This window comes from Pelodiscus sinensis, chromosome 9, assembly GCF_052426305.1.
Source record: "Pelodiscus sinensis isolate ZL-2025 chromosome 9, ASM5242630v1, whole genome shotgun sequence".
Lineage (NCBI taxonomy): Eukaryota > Metazoa > Chordata > Testudines > Trionychidae > Pelodiscus > Pelodiscus sinensis.
The window spans coordinates 48,697,710-48,716,339 of NC_143060.1; the positions used below are offsets into that span (position 1 = coordinate 48,697,710).

The 18,630-nt window shown below is 46.8% G+C and overlaps 1 protein-coding gene and 1 long non-coding RNA gene across 2 annotated transcripts in view; one reads left to right on the forward strand and one right to left on the reverse strand.

Annotated features, from left to right (window-relative positions):
• Window positions 1-4,277: 4,277 nt before the first annotated feature.
• Window positions 4,278-17,691, reverse strand: LOC112547032 (uncharacterized). Its single transcript, XR_016350273.1, has 3 exons — window positions 9,901-17,691; window positions 9,594-9,623; window positions 4,278-4,848 (listed from the first exon to the last, which is right to left on the reverse strand). It is a non-coding gene; the product is annotated as an uncharacterized LOC112547032 (long non-coding RNA).
• Window positions 17,692-18,234: 543 nt separating this feature from the next.
• The window catches only part of ZBTB41 (zinc finger and BTB domain containing 41), a 29,884-nt gene continuing 29,488 nt past the window's right edge, over window positions 18,235-18,630 (forward strand). Inside the window, exon 1 of the mRNA XM_006130666.5 lies at window positions 18,235-18,421. The gene's annotated coding sequence lies outside the window, so the exon portion shown is untranslated. The remainder of the gene's footprint in view (window positions 18,422-18,630) is intronic.

Sequence of the window (18,630 nt, forward strand, 5' to 3'; positions counted from 1 at the left end):
TTTTCATTTTGTAGTAGGTTTTATATTTCTACAGGTAATATGGTGTATAAGGTTTATAAATATATCATTTTACACTACATGTGACTGGATTGATTGAATACATCATAGAACACACAAACTGGGCTAGGATAGATGTGCTCTATTTGATAAAAATGCTCTTATGACCCTAAAGGCATCCTAGAGTTTCAAAGAAAAAGTTCCTTTAGGACCAATGTTTTGTATAACACAATAATATCTACCTTATTTATCAGTTAGAATTGATACTATATACCTTTTTAATAAATCCTGATGAAAGATGCCACAGAATAGAATTTCCATCTGCATTTACACTGAGAAACCCCATGCTTTTCAAACTGAGAGATGAATGTTGATTGCCTGACAACTGTTACCATGTGAAGCCCTATTACAATGGACAGGAAAAGGGAAGAGCTCTAGAAAGCCTTAATAAAAGCCTAGTTGATGATATTTTATTCTTTCCTAGTTCTTATAACAGTTTTTAGCATTACATGTGCAATGTTATGAGATGACAAGGAGGTTTAGAAGCTATTAGTAGCTAGTCATCTTAATGTGTTAATCTTTGGATCAAATACAATTTCTGGCCTTTTAATTTTTTTACAATATCAAGCAACTACCATGTTTTATAATTTATTCCTATGCATTAATATTTTGATATAATAGTTCATTGAGACAATTTTTTTGTTTTAACAACTTAAAAGTACAGTAAAAGCTTTGTTATCCAGCACTTTAATCACAGAACTTTGTAAACCGGTATTGCCACCAGCCACAATACTGCCACATCTTCAGGTGTGCATGCTTGACTCCCACCTGTCCAGCCAGCTGTTATGGGGCTTCTGACAGCCAGCACTACCGGCTAACATCAGCAACAGGTGCCTTCTTCCCCCTCAGCCTTGCTTGAGCTGTTAGGAGTAGGATTTGCTGGTAGAAGGCAAGGGCAAAGCAATAAGCTTCGGTATCCAGCACATTCAATTAACCAGCAACCCCATGAGTGCTGGATAACAAAGCTTTTGCTGTAACAAGTGCGCTGAATACGTAAGTGTGTATCTAGCTTATCATAGAGCCCAGTTTCTATTTTTTATTATGCAACTGTGATGGGGTGCAGTCACAGAAGACCCCTTGGGGGGTGCCTCCCGGAGGGCTGGCAAAGCCACTGCCACTTACCTTCCTGGTCTTTGGGGCGTCTCATTGCCTGGTCCTGCTGGGTCAGCTCCTCTGGTCTCCCCCAGCCAAGTCCCCAAGCGGAGTTCAATGTTCCTCTCCCGCTTCCCCCCAAGAAGCAGTGCAGACACTCAATCTCTTTGGACATGTCTAAACTACATCTCTCTTTCGAAAGAGGGATGTAAATTAGACAGATCGAAATTGCAAATGAAGCCAGGATTTGAATTTCCTGTGCTTCATTTGCATAATGGCGGCCATGCAGACTTTCAAAAAAGGGATTTTCAGAAGTAAAACCGCCGTCTAGACGCGGGTCTTTAAAAAAACCCTTTTTCAAAAGATCCCGTACTCCTAAGAGGTTTTTTTTTTTTTAAAGAATCGCATCTAGATGGTGGTCTTACTTTCAAAAACCCCTTTTTCAAAAGTCTGCGCGGTTGCCATTATTCAAATGAAGTGCAGGAAATTCAAATCCCAGTTTCATTTGCAATTTCAATCTGTCTAATTTACATCTCTGTTACAAAAGAGAGATGTAGTCTAGACATGCCGTTCAGGTCCAAGGAAAGTGCAGTATAGGGCCAAGCTCTCTGGGATACCACTCCCCAAATGGTATCGGAACCCCAAAGGAATTACTTAAGTAAGCCCCCTTTAGTAATGAAAAGGGGGATGTGCACACTGACTGCCTCCCCCCACTCCAGGTAACATTTATTTACACAGGGCTTGATACAAAATAAAAGTGATTTTATTAAGTACAAGCAGTAGGGTTTAAGTGGCAATAAGTGAGAACAGGCAGAGCAAAGTAGATTACACACTCAAAATAACAAAAAAACACATAGCTAATTTTAACACTAAATCCTCAGTACAAACTTCTTCTTACAATCTCCTTACAAACTCATCCTAAAAGTGTTTCTTTTCCAGCAAGGCCTTCGGAACCAGGGCTTTTCCTTATCCTGGGGTCTTTGGTTCCTTACCTTGGGTGTGTCCAGCCAAAGACATAGATTGTAGCCTATCAAGTTACTTTCCTATCATGCTAATAATATATTTGTGTTAATTTAGATTAATTTGGTAATAGTTAAAAGCTATAACGCAAGAAATCGTCTAAAAGCTTCTCTCAGCATTCCCGTAGGCCAGGGGTTCTCAAAATTTGTGATACCACGACCCCCTAAAATGCTAAATGAATTAGTGTGACCCCCCTCCCTCACTGCCCTGGGTCGCTTCCTCCCCCCTTCTCACCAGACTCCTTGCCCTCCCGGGGTTCCTTCAAGGTGTTTGCAGTCCTCAACACCCTTCCCCCCCTGCAGGCTCCTTCCCCCCTCTCTTTCTCCTCTGTGCCTCTTTTCCACTCTGTGTCCCTTTAGTTCCTTCCCTCTCTCCTCTCCTCTCCTCCATCCTCCACTCCTCTCCCATGTCTCCTCTGACCCCCACATGCCCTTATTTACCTCCGGGTCCTCTGCCCCGACCCAATCCCCCAGACTGCTGCCTGAAGGACCCTGCCCTCTCCCAGCTGGGGAAGCGTTCGGTTGCCCAGCAACTGTGCCCTGGCTGGCCCCTCGCATGTCCGCTCCTGCACTAGCCTCACTCTCCCACTGCCTTTCCTCCTCCTGCAGTTCCTGGAGTCCTGTGGCCCTGGCCACTCTGTACAGCTTGCCGGCAGGCCTTCTACTGCCCTGCCGCTCTTTGCGGCCTGGGGGAGAGGGGTCGCAAGTGAAAAACTGAATTCAGCTGCGACTCCTCCCCCCCCCAGGGGTCATAACCCACAGTTTGAGAAACGTTGCCATAGGCCCTTTGTGTTAGCTTGACTGATGTCTGGGTTCAGGTGTAATACACTAGACCTTATGTCTGCCCAAGTTTGTGAAGACCTGCTAACACTAATACAGCAGCACTCAACTCCTTGGGGGAGGGCTTTGCCATTAACCCACCTGGGTACAGATCCGTGTCCTTTCCTATCTGGAGCCAAGACATGTTGATATATGAGAGTCTAGCAAGAGCCCAGAATTAGTGGTCCTGCAGTTTGTACCTGTCTGTGTGCATATGCTGCTTACCTTCCCTCACACAGACAACCACGTCTGTTGGTGCAGTTACTGACTAGATTGTGTGGCAGTCTAGATTCCATTAAGTGTAGGAGCAGCATGGGTGTAGTACAGCCCATCCCTAGGCTGTCTGGTGAGTCAGGTTTCCCTGCAGGCAGTGGTTCCTGCTCTAGGGCATAACAAGATGGTACAGCCTGTGAATGCACTTTCCAATGAGTGCCATGTCTGTATTACAATCTATTAGAGGGCAGGGTTGCACTTGAATGTAAGAACGTACATAAGCTCACAGTCCAGGTTAAGTAATATGGGTTATATTTTATCTTTTGTCCATGCTGCAACAGGCCATTTGCAAGATCAACAGAAGCAGAGGTTTGCAGACTTTCGTGGGTGAGAGATAGGGTATGTCTACACTACAGCGTTAATTCGAGTTATCTTAATTCAAAATAGTTATTTCAAATTAAGCTAAATCGAATTAACGCATCTACACACAAAATGCAGTTTGAATTAGCATTTTGCTAATTCAAAATACTGCAGCCACACTGACTGGACACAAATGCGGATTTAAGGCCAGCCAGAAACAGGTCAGACAGGGCATCAGGTCAGGAGTGTCTGTGTGTGGCTGTTCCCTGAGGCTATCTGAGGCTTGTGCTTAAAGGGACACCCCATGCCCCGGCCAGCCAGTTCTCAGGGGTCCCTGCTTGCTTGCCTGCCTCGCTGCGGGATAGCAAAGCATTTGTGTCTCGGAGTGCTTTGGTTGCCCTCACTCGAGACATCATAGCACTCTGCAACATGGAGATAGAGCTGCTCCTGGGCACTCTGGTGCATCTTGTAGATGCGTTGCAATCAGCCTGGCTGCACCTGCTGCAGGCTGCCATCCGGGACATCCATTGGGAGACTGTCAGCATCCAGGAAGCCCTGCGGGAGAGTGTCCACCCTGAGGAGTACTTAGAGCCTCCCTGGTCTGCCCCAGTGGGGTCTTGTGCCTCATTCCTCCCTCACGTCCTTCCACTTACCCCTCCCTAGCCCCCCTTCCTAATGTCAAATAAAATACATGTATTTTCATAAACACATACTCTTTTTATTTCACAAAACGGGGGGGGAGGGGAGATGGAGAATGAAACCCTGGTGAGACTTGGGAAAGGAGGCAGGAGATGGGAGGAGAGAGGGTGGGAGAGGGGAGGGGGACACCTGGGAGGAAGGACCTGGAAGGGGGAGGCAAGGGGAGAAAAGGGGAGGAGAAGCTCAGGGTTGGGGGTGTTGCCCACCCTCCTGTCACAGCACTGCGTGTGCGGGGGCATCGGCGTCCCCGGGGGGAAGTGGGTATGGCAGGTGGGGAGGGAGGAGCAGGGGAGGAGCAGGAGTGAGAGGAGGAGTGATAGCTGGGGTGGCCACGGGGGCTGCAGCAATCTCTGCACCAGGGTCTGCAGGTGATCCCATATGGCACAGCCCTGGGCAAGCAGCTCCCGCAAGCCATCCCGCCACAGCTTCAGGTCTTCCTCCACCCAACACTCCTGGCAGTGGACCTGCCTAACATATAGTGCCAGATGCTGCTGGTGGTACTCCTCCAGGTGGCAGGTCATCCTGCTGGCCCGGGTGCGGGAGGCTGTCCTGGGCGGGGTGGTGTGCCCTGCACTCGCAGCTGGTGTGGCTGTGGAGAAACCAGAGACATGCTCTGTTATCCCTGGGGACACAGTGGTTGAAAACCAGCCCCCCTCTGCAAGGCGAGGATGGCAGGTCTCCGCACCATCATGTCCTGCTGTACCCGGGAGTGTGAGCTGGCCCAGGACTGCACCCATGCCCCTGTGCTGTATATAGTGTGGGTGTGTATGGGGGAGGGGAGATGTACTCTGCCTCTGAATAGAGGAGGCTTCTGGAGGGAAAGCATTGTGCAGTGTCTCTCCCCGGGGTCAGGAGCATGTCATGTGCCTTCATACATACATGCGTGTGGGTAAGAGGCCAGGGCCCCTGTGTGGCAGGCAGCTGGGGCCACATGCCCCACCTGACGCGGCACATGCACAGGTTCCTGCATGATCCGTGGTCAGCAAGGCCCATGCTCGCAGTCCCTGGGCTCCCTCTCTCCCCTCACCCACCGCATAAGGCAGGGGTGTCCAAACTTTTTTCAAAGAGGGCCAGATTTGATGAAGTGAACATGTGTGAGGGCCGACCATTTTGCTTGACATTCTTTGAACCATTAAAATTAAACGCAAATTAACTATTTTATGCAAAGTTTATTGCAAACGGCATACTTTTCATTTCGTCACATGGATGCCAAATCTAAACAGGTGTTAAATCACTCTGCCTTTCATATCTGAAGGCCAGATGAAAAAAAAAATCCAGGAAGCTGAAATATATGTCAGGAACATTGTAAAGTACATTACATATTATTGGTAATAAAGGTTGTCTGTCAACTTTTAAGTTCAAAAAATATGAACAGGAACATAACACCAAGTATACATGTTGTGTCCAAATATATTTATAACTGATTTAGACCAACTGACATTAACTGAGATTTTACAATGTATTCATCTCAATACATATGGATTCGTTGGGGGCCATAAAAGATAGATATTGCCAAATTACCTGGGGGGCCGTTTTAAACCAGAACACGGGCCGCAATTGGCCTGCGGGCCGGACTTTGGACATGCCTGGCATAAGGGGACAGTGATGGCACTCACGTGTTGAGGCCTCCCCGGTGTCGGATGACATAGGCGACAGGCTTGCTGGCAGGGCTCTGGGGTGCACAGCACACTTCCTCCAGGCTCCTGGGACTCCTGACCATCGTCCTCCTCCTCCTCCTCTGTGCCCTGGTCAGGGCCCTTGGCCCCAGGGTCGATGACCACCTGGGGGGCATGGACCATCTGATTCCCCCAGGATGCGGTCCAGAGCATCAAAATATGGGAAGAGGTCTGGGTCTGCCCCTGGTTGGGAGCTGCCCACTCTGGCACAGGCCTGCTGCAGCTCTTTAATTTTAGTGCGCACATACTCCTGGTTGCGCACATAGCCTTTGGTGACCAGGGTGTCAGCCATTCGTCGGTAGATGGCCGTGTTCCTACATCCAGTGCAGAGATTATGGACGTTGGAGGCATCCCCACAAACCTCAATCAGGTCCATGATCTCCGCACTGGACCAGGATGGCGCCCACCTTTTCCGTCCCCTGGGAGCTGCTAGACTGGTCCCGGGGAGTGGTGGAGGGCTGGCTGGCACTGGATTGCTGACTCATGCTGGCACCTGGGTCAGGGGCAGCGTCTGCGGGCTCTGAGCTGATAGGCCTGCAGCTTGCACAGGCCCTGTGGCCGAAAAGACTCTGCCCCTTGAAGGGGTCCGGGGCTGGGAAGAGGGAGCTGTAGAGTTTTCCTGGTTTGGCCCAGAATGGCCATCAGAGGGAACTGGGAAGGGCTGGAGGCCAGCTAATTCAGACTAAGCGTCTACACAGCGCTTATTCCAAATTAGCTAATTAGAGTTTGGCATTACTCCTTGTCATGGCTGAGGATGTTAGGGAGATTCCCAAATCTGCACCGTCCTTTGTGGGTGATGAATCTGAGGAACTGTCCCGGATTGAAATGTCATTAGAGGAGGTTTTGGAACAAATAAAAAAACTTAATGTTAACAAAACTCCGGGACCGGATGGCATTCATCCAAGGGTTCTAAAAGAACTCAAATGGGAAACTGCTAAACTATTATCTGTGGTTTGTAACCTATCCTTTAAATGGGCTTCCGTACCTAATGGCTACATCTACACTGGCCCCGTTTCCGGAAGGGGCATGTTAATTTCAGAGATCGTAATAGGGAAAAGCGCTTTTTCCGGAGGATTGGGGCCAGTGTAGATGCTCTTTTCCGGCTTTTCTAAAAGCCGGAAAAAAGCGGCGGACATTTTTATTTAAATGCCGCGGGGGATATTTAAATCCCCCGCGGATTTCCCTATTACGATCTCTGAAATTAACATGCCCCTTCCGGAAACGGGGCCAGTGTAGACGAGCCCAATGACTGGACGGTAGCTAACATGACACCAATATTTTAAAAGGGTGCTAGAGGCGATCATGGCAATTACAGACCGATAAGTAAGACCGATAAGTCTAACTTCAGTCCCGGGCAAATTAGTCAAAACAATAGTAAAGAATAAAATTGTGAGGCATGTAGAAGAACATAATTTGTTGGACAAAAGTCAACATGGTTTCTGTAAAGGGAAATCATGTCTTACTAATCTATTAGAGTTCTTTGAAGGGGTTAACAAACATGCAGACAAGGGAGATCCAGTAGATATAGTATACTTAGATTTTCAGAAAACCTTTGACAAGGTCCCTCACCAAAGGCTCTTGTGTAAATTACATTGCCATGAGATAAGAGGGAAGGTCCTTTCATGGATGAGAACTGGTTAAAAGGCAGGAAACAAAGGGTAGGAATAAATGGTAAATTTTCAGAATGGAGAGGGGTAACTACTGGTGTCCCCAAGGGTCAGTCCTGGGGCCAATCCTGTTCAACATATTCATAAATGATCTGGAGAAAGGGGTAAGCAGTGAGGTGGTGAAGTTTGCGAATGATACCAAACTGTTTAGTATAGTCAAGACTGAAGCAGACTGTGAGGGACTCCAAAAAGATCTCACCAAACTGAGTGACTGGGCAACAAAATGGCAAATGAAATTTAATGTGGATAAGTGTAAAGTAATGTATATGAGGAAAAATAACCCCAACTATACGTACAGTATGATGGGGGCTAATTTGGCTATGACAAATCAGGAAAGGGATCTTGGAGTTATCGTGGCCAGTTCTCTGAAAACTTCCACACAGTGTGCAGCGGCGGTCAAAAAAGGCAAATAGGATGCTAGGAATTATTAAGAAAGGGATAGAAAATAAGACCCAGAATATCTTACTGCCCCTGTATAAAACTATGATACGCCCATATCTTGAATACTGTGTACAGATGTGGTCTCCTCGCCTCAGAAAAGATATTTTGGCCTTGGAAAGGGTTCAGAAAAGGGCAACTAAAATGATTAGGGGTTTGGAATGGGTCCCATATGAAGAGAGGTTAAAATGACTGGGACTTTTCAGTTTAGACAAGAGGATATGATAGAGGTATATAAAATCATGGGTGCTATGAAGAGGGTGAATAAAGAAAAGTTATTTATTAGTTCCCCTAATAGAAGAACTAGAGGACACCAATTGAATTTAATGGGTAGCAGGTTTAAAATTAATAAAAGAAAGTTCTTCTTCACACAGCGTGTAGTCAACCTATGGAACTACTTGCCAGAGGAGGCTGTGAAGGCTAGGACTATAAGAGAGTTTAAAGAGAAGCTAGAAAATTTCATGGAGGTTAGGGTCCATAAAAGGCTATTAGCCAGGGGATAGAAATGGTGTTCCTGGCCTCTGTTTGTCAGAGGCTGAAGAAAGATGGCAGGAAAAAAAAATCGCTTGATCATTGTCTTCGGTCCACCCTCTCTGGGGCACCTGGTGCTGGCCACTGTTGGCAGACAGGATACTGGGCTAGATGGACCTTTGGTCTGACCCAGTACGGCCGTTCTTATGAAGTTACCTGCTGGTTTCAGTTTGGTAGGGCTAAGTGTATTAAAGATGGCTTATTGTCATGCTTGCTGCACCTGTTCCAAAATACCACTCCTTCTCTTGAGGAGAAAAGCTAAATATGTACAGTAGGAGGAGTGGGGAAGGGTAGGAAGGCCTTCACATTTTATATCCCAATGGGCAATACCAAGGGCGATTGCAATGAAATGCCAATTACCTAAATCTAAGGGGCTGAGAGATGGCATAATACCCCACTAGCCATTGATATAATTGGACCTGTCAGCCAGGGATAATTGGTTTCTGGTTGACTGAATGAAGTAACAATGGCATCACCTCTCTGTTACCCTTTATTACTGGAAATGTGTTGTCTTATAATAGGGCCTCAATAAATAGTTCACTTCTGCAAAACCATTTGTGGGTTTCTTGGTGTGCAGTTCGGTGGGGTGCCCAGCTATGCTGAGGCTTTTGGAGAGCCAAAGATTGTACAGTTTTGTTTCCATTATTAGAAAATGACCTCTTTGATACTGGGAGTATTTTCTCATAAAGAGCTGAAATCCCCATTGTGTTTGTGCCTCCTCCTTTCTGCTCTGCACCCCCAATGCTAGTTACAGCTGCAGGGGGTAGCTACAACATATAGTTCTAATAAAACATCATGAAGGGACATTAGCCTCGGTTTGCCATGTACACACTCTTTCCCAACCTGTTTCCTAACTCACCATTCCAAGGAGGTAGTAGCAGAATGTGCTGGAGTAGGCACCTTACACAGGATGAGTTCTCTAGGAAGTGTGTCCTGACACAGTGTGTGTGTGTGTAGCACAATGAGAACTCAGCGGATACAAGAATCCAACCTGAGGACTGAGCTCAGCATTCATTACTCACCTTCACTTTTCAATGGTCTCTTGTGTAGATCTTTGAAAAGAAATGAATAATTATGGAGCGTCAGACCAGCATAACATGTGATAATGAAAAGGAAGAAGGTCTGAAGGGCATGTAAGCAAGCACAGGATTGCCACTGTTCCACACATGGAACTTCCATTGATGGCCAGGGGAGTTCTGAGTATTCACTAATGACAGGATTACCCCCAAATAAGCACCGCACACAGTATTAGTACAGTAATACAACACTGGGGTTTAATACAACACCAGCAGAGAGTCAGGCCTACAGAATTAGAGATTAATTGTTTACCTTGTCTAGTGACTGAATCTGTACAATGTACATTCGAGACACATACTGAAAAGACAGAGATGAGACTAGTTTCAGTTAGAGATATAAACGGGCACGCAGCAGGCAGTAACCAGCTGAATATATAGTTTAACCAGTTAACATTGTAAATGCTATTTTACATCCCTAGTTTGGTTTATTTTTCTGTAGGGGATTTTTACATTTTAAATTATACTTTCTGCTGTTTTTTATGGTCATTTTGGGGGCCATAACACTGGACTATTTCAACAGAAGAACGGCCTTAATAAAAAATATCATACACCAAGAGAAATCTACATCTATTGGGAGCGAGGGAGCAGAATACTGCTCAACTACCTCACTCTTTCCAGGCTCTTAGAATAGAAGAAAGTTTTTCTGAATGGAAATTAGCTGCTACACAAAGCACAGACAATTTATATAGGGTACATCTAGACTACATGCTTCTTTCAAAAAAGCTTCTTTCAAAAGAGATCGTCTAGACAGCCACAACTTTTTTCGAAAAAGCTATTTGCTTTTCCGAAAGAGAGCACCCAGGCAATCTGGATGCTTTCTTTTGAAATAGCCCAGTTTGCATTCAAGAACGCCTTTTTTCAAAAGAGCTCTTTTGAAAAAAGGTGTTCTTCCTCGTAAAATGAGGTTTACCGCTGTAGAAAAAAACACCGTATTCTTTCAATTTAATTTCAAAAGAACGCAGCAGCAGTCTAGATGCAGGTGACTTTTTTTTAAGAAAGAAACTTTCTTTCAAAAAACCCTGTAGTCTAGACATAGCCATAAAAAGAGGCCTGATATTTTCCAAGGGACTTTGTCAGGCTTTGATAAAGAGCAATAATGTCAAGGAGTAGGAAAAGTGTAGGAATCTTAAAACTATTGGCTAGAATCACTTAATGTCTGCAATGGCATGGGTACCAGCAGAAGAAAGTGTGTTTTCAGTGAGTCTGCAGTAGTGCAAAGCACCTGTAACTTCCTTTCTGACTGGAAGACTCCCTTGCTGGTCAGTGCAGCCTCAGGGGAGGACAGTTTCAGCTGAGGTTGTGCTTATTCAGCAAACAGCCAGGGCAGCCTCTGCCAGCTCTCTGAACTACTCTCTTTAGAAGAAATCCTGTGGGAGCACAAGCAGCAGTACTACTGTTAGTGCTCTCTTGATCACTTTGGGGGCTGAAATAGGCCAGGCTGGCGCTGAGAGAAAGAATCTGACCCTCATGTCTGCACACTGCTGTGGTTGTTGTGAAATAGGTGAGGCTTGGTCCACAGGGCGCACATGCCAGGAACTAACATTAGTATTCCAAACCTTCAGCTGATTAGTGACCCTCAAAGAACTGAATTGGAAGACCTAGGTTGCCTAGTTGAAATTGCATGTAGATAGCATTTTCCCCAGTAGGTTTAATTTAACACAGTTTGCTAGACAATTTGTTTAAGCCTCCAGCTTCAATTCTCTTTCTCTATGGCCTAGTTTAAAAGTTTTGTGTGAATGTGGGTATTAGAAATAGAAATCTTAGAAAAGATGACAATCCAAATTTCAGAGCTTTTTTCCTCACTCATTCCTCACTACTGAAAAGAAAGAATCATAAAACAAATGTACAAAAGAAAGTATGGGTCATTTAGAGACGTTAGGAGAAGCGTGACCATCAGAAGTTGTATATACTATGTATCTTCAAGATTTATAGGGATGAGAATACTTATATCAGATAAGATAGAAGCTATGGTTGAGGTGAAGACTCATCATCAGATGTGGACCTGGACTTTTATTCTAGTGGTTTGTCATAGGGGCACGTGAGCTGCTGGAGAAAATATTAGTTTTCCCACAAATTAATGAAACTTGCTATTAACTTTTAAAAGTTTCATGCTATTTTTGTGTAATTTTGCTTCTCTTAAATTATAGTTAGATCTTACGACTCTCTGAATTAGAGCCAGTCAGATTTTTTTTTAACTAGAGTCTACATGTGAAATTGTTGAACTGGCAGCACATATATAGAGTTGAAATCACCAACTCTAATAACCTTTTAATTTAGAGCAAAGCAGAAGCATTTCCCTGATTTTCTATCATTGCATATGCAGTATGTTTTATACACCTATTATTAAAATTCCAGAAGATTATGCATTTTACTGAACTGCTGTACTTTTAAGCCATGTAATATATTACAGGGCTCAAAGCTACAGTGCAATGGACTGAAGTTAAAGCTGGGGCAGGAAACCGGATAACTGGTGAACTAAGAGTAAGGCTAGTGGGTGTGTAATAGGGATGTTAATGGTAAATCAGGTTATGCTTAGCTAGGGGGTGCCTGGAGCAGCCCTCTGCCTGCTGTGGGCAGGAGGCTGTTCCAGCCCCGCAGGGCATGCTGCAAGTGGGGGTGTGTGACGGAGTTTCTGGGTGCGAACACCGTGCCCCTATCTCCCCGGGGGGGAGTTTAAAGGGGGTTCTGCGGACCCACCCGTCTCTCGACTGTCCCTGGTGTCCCTAGCCCAGTTTAATCGCGGTGCCAGTCAGTGGGTGCGATCACCCCCTCTGCCCTAGGTCGGGCAGAGGGGGGGTGCGGCGGACCCACCACCGTGGGAGTCCCTTCCCCCGTGATCCGGGGCAGGGCCCCCTTCGCCCCTCAGGGGCCTGTAATCGTCGGGGGGGGGGTTCAGGGCTGCGGCTCGGTCCTCGCCACGCCCCGTGAGAACGTCTCTAGTGCTCGAACACCTGCTTCGGGGTTGGGGTGAGCGGGGGACCCGGGCCCACCCTCACCTCCGGGTCCCAGCCCATAGCCCTAAGTGGAGTGCAGCACCTAACCGCTGTCCCCCACGGCAGACGGGGCTGGTGCCCGCAACTCGTCTGCCCACAGGCGCCAGAAGGGTCCCGCTCCGGGCTGCTTCCACTCCCCGCTGGTCGGCCCCCGCGGCCGAGCCGGTGCCAGTTCGCTTACCCCGCCGAAGACGTCGGGTCCGTCCCAAGGCAAGTCGCCAGCTGCTTGTGCCGTCTTTTCTCGCTGCCCGGGGTGCTGGATGTCGGGCACCCCTGAAAGCCAGGGTGACGGCTCCCTGTCCTTCCCCCTTCCGTGCGGGCCGCCACCGCCTTTGTAGGCGCCGGGGAATGATGCTGTAGGGGTAAGCCCCGCCTCCCCGGCGTCCTGCCCGCGGCCCCGCCCTGCGAGGCAAAGCGTGGTGCTCTGGTTGGGCGCGGCGTTGCGGCTTGAGCCCCCCTGCTTGTCCCGCGGCGCGTGCCTACCCACTTCCTCCGGCGGGTCTGGACTGTCCGCACGCCGCTCTGCCGGCTGCCGACCTCCGCGGCAGCCACCTTCCTGTGGGCCGTGGGGGGTCTCTCCCCCGCGGTCAGTGCAGACCCGGCCGGGTCTGTCACAGGGGGCACTCTAGCTCAGACAGGCAGATGTGATTTGTCGGGGAGCAACCCCCCACTCTATTTAATCAGTTCACTGGTTAAATTTGATATTTAACCAGTTAATGAACTAAACAGGATTTTACATCCCTAGTGTTTACAGAGTTCTTTGTGGCTGATACACAAATGCAAATATTGAGCTCCATGATGCAAAATAAAAACAAGTTGAACTTTATCTAACTGTAGTGATGCATTTTAGTTTGACCTCAGTAGCATTTTTTTGCCTAAAGTCTTCAAGAGTTGTATTGAGAGCTATATTAAGTTCAACTTCCACTTTCACTCTCGTTCATATCAATGCTTATCTGACATTAATCTCATTACTCTGTTTATTTTAGGATATATTTTGCTATTACTCATGAAGAGATGTTACCAGACTCGATGTCAAAAGGACTTATTTTTTATCAACAAATAACTGATTGTTCCTTAGTGTAGCAGAAGGCTTGGAGACCTGTTCCATGTACTTGCAGCTTGGCAGTGACAGATTATTCTCCTTTCATGATGATGATGTTAATAGTAATATGGCTGTAATGTTGATATATTATTGTGCTGTATATAGACCTGGTCAAACAATTTGTTTAAATAGTTTTTCAACTATTCAATGCAATATTGAAGTTTTGACTAAACAGTTTTTTGTTTGTGCAATGTTCCTGATTGCATAGAAAAATCAACATTTAATTGAAAAGTCAAACATTTTGCTATTGGAATGCCAGTATGGTGTTTCATTGAAGTTGTAGTACAGGTTCCACATGGGTTCATCTGGCTTTGTTGGCTGGGCTCCCTACGCAGACTGTATTTCTCACGATGTATGGGTGCCATCAGACTACTATGCTGTACCACAGTGGCTCACCAAGAGGGCAGAATGATGCAACACGGAAGATGTGTTGAACAGGGGGAGAGAGAGAGAGAGAGAGAGAGAGAGAGAGAATGTATTTTGCATGGACTGTCTCTTGATTCTAGATCTAGAGATAACTTTCAAAAGTCAAATAAATATCTGGTTGGCTGTATTACAGTAGTTTAAAAACAGATGTTTGTGACTATATTACTTTTTATTATACATAATGGACTTTGCAATACGCCTGACTGTGTGAATAGTGAAGATTTATGGCATACTCATATCATCTATTCATGTAGAATTTTTGCCTTGTGTTGCCTCCTCTTCTCCCATAAATGAAATCCTAGACAATCAAGCTGCTAAAGTACAATCTCAATCACTTTGGTCTACTGCCAGCATAGCTGACTAAATTGGTGACTCAGAGGGGAAGCTGTGTTAGTCTGGAATTTAAAAACTTAAGAGTGGTCCTGTAGCACCTTAGAGACTACCAAAAATATATATACATAGTATCATGAGCTTTCATGGGCACCCACTTTTTCAGATGAGTTAAACAAGAGGCACAGAGGGACAAATTTAAAGCAGAAAAAGAGGGGAGGGGGGAAGGAGGAAAACTCCCCCCTGTAAATTAAAGTGTCTGTCCTAAATGAGAATAATAGAGTGGGCTGTAAGTGTCCCATACTTAGCTTTTGATGTCATTTGGGTGTGGAATATAACAGCCCATCCAGGAAATGTCTTTGTTCAGTCCCTGGGTAAATGTGTCAAATTTGCATATGAAGGCCAGTTCCCAGTCTCTCTCTCTCTAATATGTTTCTCAAACATGAAGAAAAAATCTGCATAACTTGAAAGCTTGTATCTTTCAACAACATAGGTTGGTCCCATAAAAGATATTACCTCTCCCACCTTATGGAATCATAGAAGCATAGGGCCAAAAGAGACCTCACCTTGTCGCTCCAAAATCCTGGGACTGTCACAGCTATACCAACACTGCACACAAAGAAAATTAGATGTTTGCCTTTTGCACAAGCAAATCCACGATAAATAACTGATTATATTGTCATTCATTGGCCATTATTACATTTCAAGGCCAACATTAACAAATGGAAGAAAAGAACTGAGAAATATTTCAAGTATTATTTGAAAATTTAATCCTGTACTTTAAAAAATATAATCTTATTTCATGCAATATTAATCAGAGGCTAAACAAAAATAGAACCAAATATAAAAAAGAGAATTTAATCATTATAAATAGAAGGGTTTAAAATATGAAAATGCAAACAGAAAATAAAATAACATAATGGTTAACGAGAGGATATACTGCTGATGAATACAAATGATTTGCCTACCTTTTCCAGTAATTATTCCTGAAAAACCTATTTTTCTAACTATGACTGGTAGAAATAATTAAAATATCATTTACAAATCACATCCATAATTACAGAGAAAGGATCCTATGGAATAAAGCTCATTTTCATTCATGCGATGGTATTTTATGCAGCTTTCATAAATGCATGATTTGTAGTCTAGATCATTTTGTCTAGTTCTTTGTGGAATAGTGAAATGACAATTAACAGAACTATAGACGCTCTTGATATGCTGATAAATTGCACCCTCATGTGGCTATATGTTTTATAAAGGCTAGACAGTTATGTTCTTTGCTTTTTTGTCACTAGGAAAGTATTAAAACAATGGCGATTTCATTAATTTATTTTTACAAAGGGCTTTGAAACCCTAAGTGAAATGCACCATAAGGACAAAGAATTATTATGAGTGAAAGTATTTTAACTTTATCAGAAAGAACTTTCTCAACTTTTTTTTTCTTTAAAGCTGTGGTAAGGATCATACAAGTTTGCACTTATAGGCTATGTCTACACTGGCAGGTTCTTGTGCAAGAATGGCCATTATTGCGCAAGAACCCACAGAGCATCCGCACTGCCCTCCTGCTCTTGCGCAAGATTTACAACGGTGTCAGAAGACAGGGCTTCTTGTAAAAGAGCTATGCTCTTTTCTAACAAGTGTAAGTGTAACATGGCAGTGTGGATGCACTTCCGCAAGAAAGCCCTATGACTAAAATGGTCATCAGAGCTTTCTTGCGCAAGAGAGCGTCCACACTGCCATGGATGTTCTTGCGCAAGAACCCACCAGTGTAGACAGAACCACTGAGTATAAAATTAGAGGCCAAATTCTGTCTTTTGGATGCAAGTGACTTTTGTATAAACAAGAGTGCCACATGCATGTAATTCACTGTGGAAATGTGCCCATATACAGAGCATAACTTGAAACAGACATGTTAACTTGACATCTATAAATAAAGTTTTCATAGGACTCTCTTTTAGTAATATTTTTTGCATTGAAATTATACTTCTATCTGTTCCTGCTTCTCCAAAGTTATAGTCACACAATCTGTAATAGCTTTTCTTTTTTCAGTGCTTCATTTTTAATCTAAGCAGGTGTTAGGACTCAAGCAAACTTTTAACACTCATAATTGATGCAGCAAGCTAGATTTCCCCCAGATTATGAACTCTCAATCTTAGAGGCGCTGGGGCACATCCCTGCCACATAGGATGTCACGTTGTGTGTCAGCTGCTGCCATTTTTCGGCTCACTGGAATCAGTGGGATACACTGCTATCCTCATACTGCTTGCTTTGTAGTAGTACTGCACATGTAATTATCTAGATTGGCCCTCAACAGCTAATAGTCATCCAGGGAGCAACAGAGAAAGGCTGCCCCTGGGACTACAGATGGAGCAGGAACCAGAGCGAACCCAGACTTCACATTTTGGGGAGTCCTGCAGCAGCTGCCTCAACCTATGCTTGGGGCGGACAGCAGAGGATATTTTTGGTGCCTGGCAGCTGCAGGTGTTCTTCCTCTACCCCACCGCAGAGGCAGAGCTGGAATGATCTGGCAGCCTGTCCCATTTCCCATCTCGCTGTGCTCCACTGTGCGGAGGCAGCGATTACAGCATCTTGGCCGCGGGGTGTGCCACATTGCCGGGGTGAAGTAGAACGTGGCCAGCTAGGAGTTAAGAACTGGAATGGGGTGGCAGGTACAATCACTCTGGCTCCTGCAGTGAAAGCAAAACAAAAAGAAAAGAAAAAGCAGCACCAGGAAAAAATTCTGTCAAGGAAAAAAAAAGGAGACATCAAAGTTATTAAGCAAAAATGTTGCACCACTTCCTTCAGTTTAGGGCCACACACTAACCACCAATGCACCCACCCCTCCCCCGGAGCCAGGCCCCCCCAGTCTCCCCATCCCAATGCACTCACCCCTGCCTCAAACCCAGGCCCCTCTAGGGTCCCACCAGGGGCGGCCCGTCCATATAGGCGAACTAGGCAGTCGCTTAGAGCGCCAAGTTAAATGGGGTGTCAAATAGTGGCACAATATCTTCGAGGGGTTTTGAGGTGGGGCCGCCAATTGAATGGTTCGCCTAGGGCGCCAGTTGCTGGCAGCTAGTGTAGGACCGCCCCTGGGTCCCACCATCCCTGTGCACTCCCCCCCTCCTCCTGAGGCAGGAATCCCAAGCATTGGGAACCCCTCTCCACCACTTCAGAGCCAGGCAGGGAGGACCAATCTTACTTTTAAAATGGCTGCTCCTGCCCTGGCTTGCACTGTAGAGAGGGAGGCATCGCGTGGCCAGCTCCCAGTCTTTACTGGTCATGTGGGCCAGAGCAGCATGGGCTCCATTCCCACCTCAGCCTGACGCCCCCTCCCCCCAGCTTAGCACCCAGCAACTGCCCCTTTCTGCCCCCTTCGCTAGACTCTGCCGCGCTCCTCACTCCCGCCCGTACGCCCTGGCTCACAGTCACAGGCGCGCGGGGCGTGGCGGGAGCTGCTGCAGCCCCCAGGACGCCGCGGCGAGGGTCCGCTCGCGATGCTCTTTGTGACGTGCAGCCTTTGGCCCCGCAGGGGCAGCAGGCAAGGGGCGGGGCGAGGGCCGGAGGCTTGGTGCTGGCTAGGGAGCACGAGCCCCACAGCCAATCCGAACGCCGCACCCGAGGCCTGAGCAGGCTGGCTTCGCCCTGATCCCTGGGCGGGGCTCTCCCGCAAGGCGGGCAGCTAAGCGCAGCGCCCGAAGCACCACGTGCCTCAAGCCGCAGTGACGCATAAACGCCGCTCTCACTGCCAGCGCGTGCTCAGAAGGGCGACGTTAGCCCCGCCTCCCGGATGTTGCGTTTTTCTTCCTGAGAGCGAGGCTGCGTCTGACACAGGGGCGCCGGAACCCGGACATGGGGGGGAGGTGGCTCTGGTTGCGAGCGCAGCGGCGGAGGGGGAGCCCCGGGGAACGGCCGGCCCGGGGCAGGTGTGTGCGGGCGGCTTGGGGGCGTGGCGAACGCGTTTCACCCCCTGTAGCTGGGCTGTCACACTGCGTGGCGGCCGGGGGCGCCCGACAGCCGCTGCAGGGTGGGGAGACGGTTCCCTGCCATTGGGACCCTTCCCTTAGTCCTGGGCGGGAATATTGGGGCGTCCGGGCCCCGGAGCGGGAGGAAGGGCGCGCCAGTCCCTCCCTGG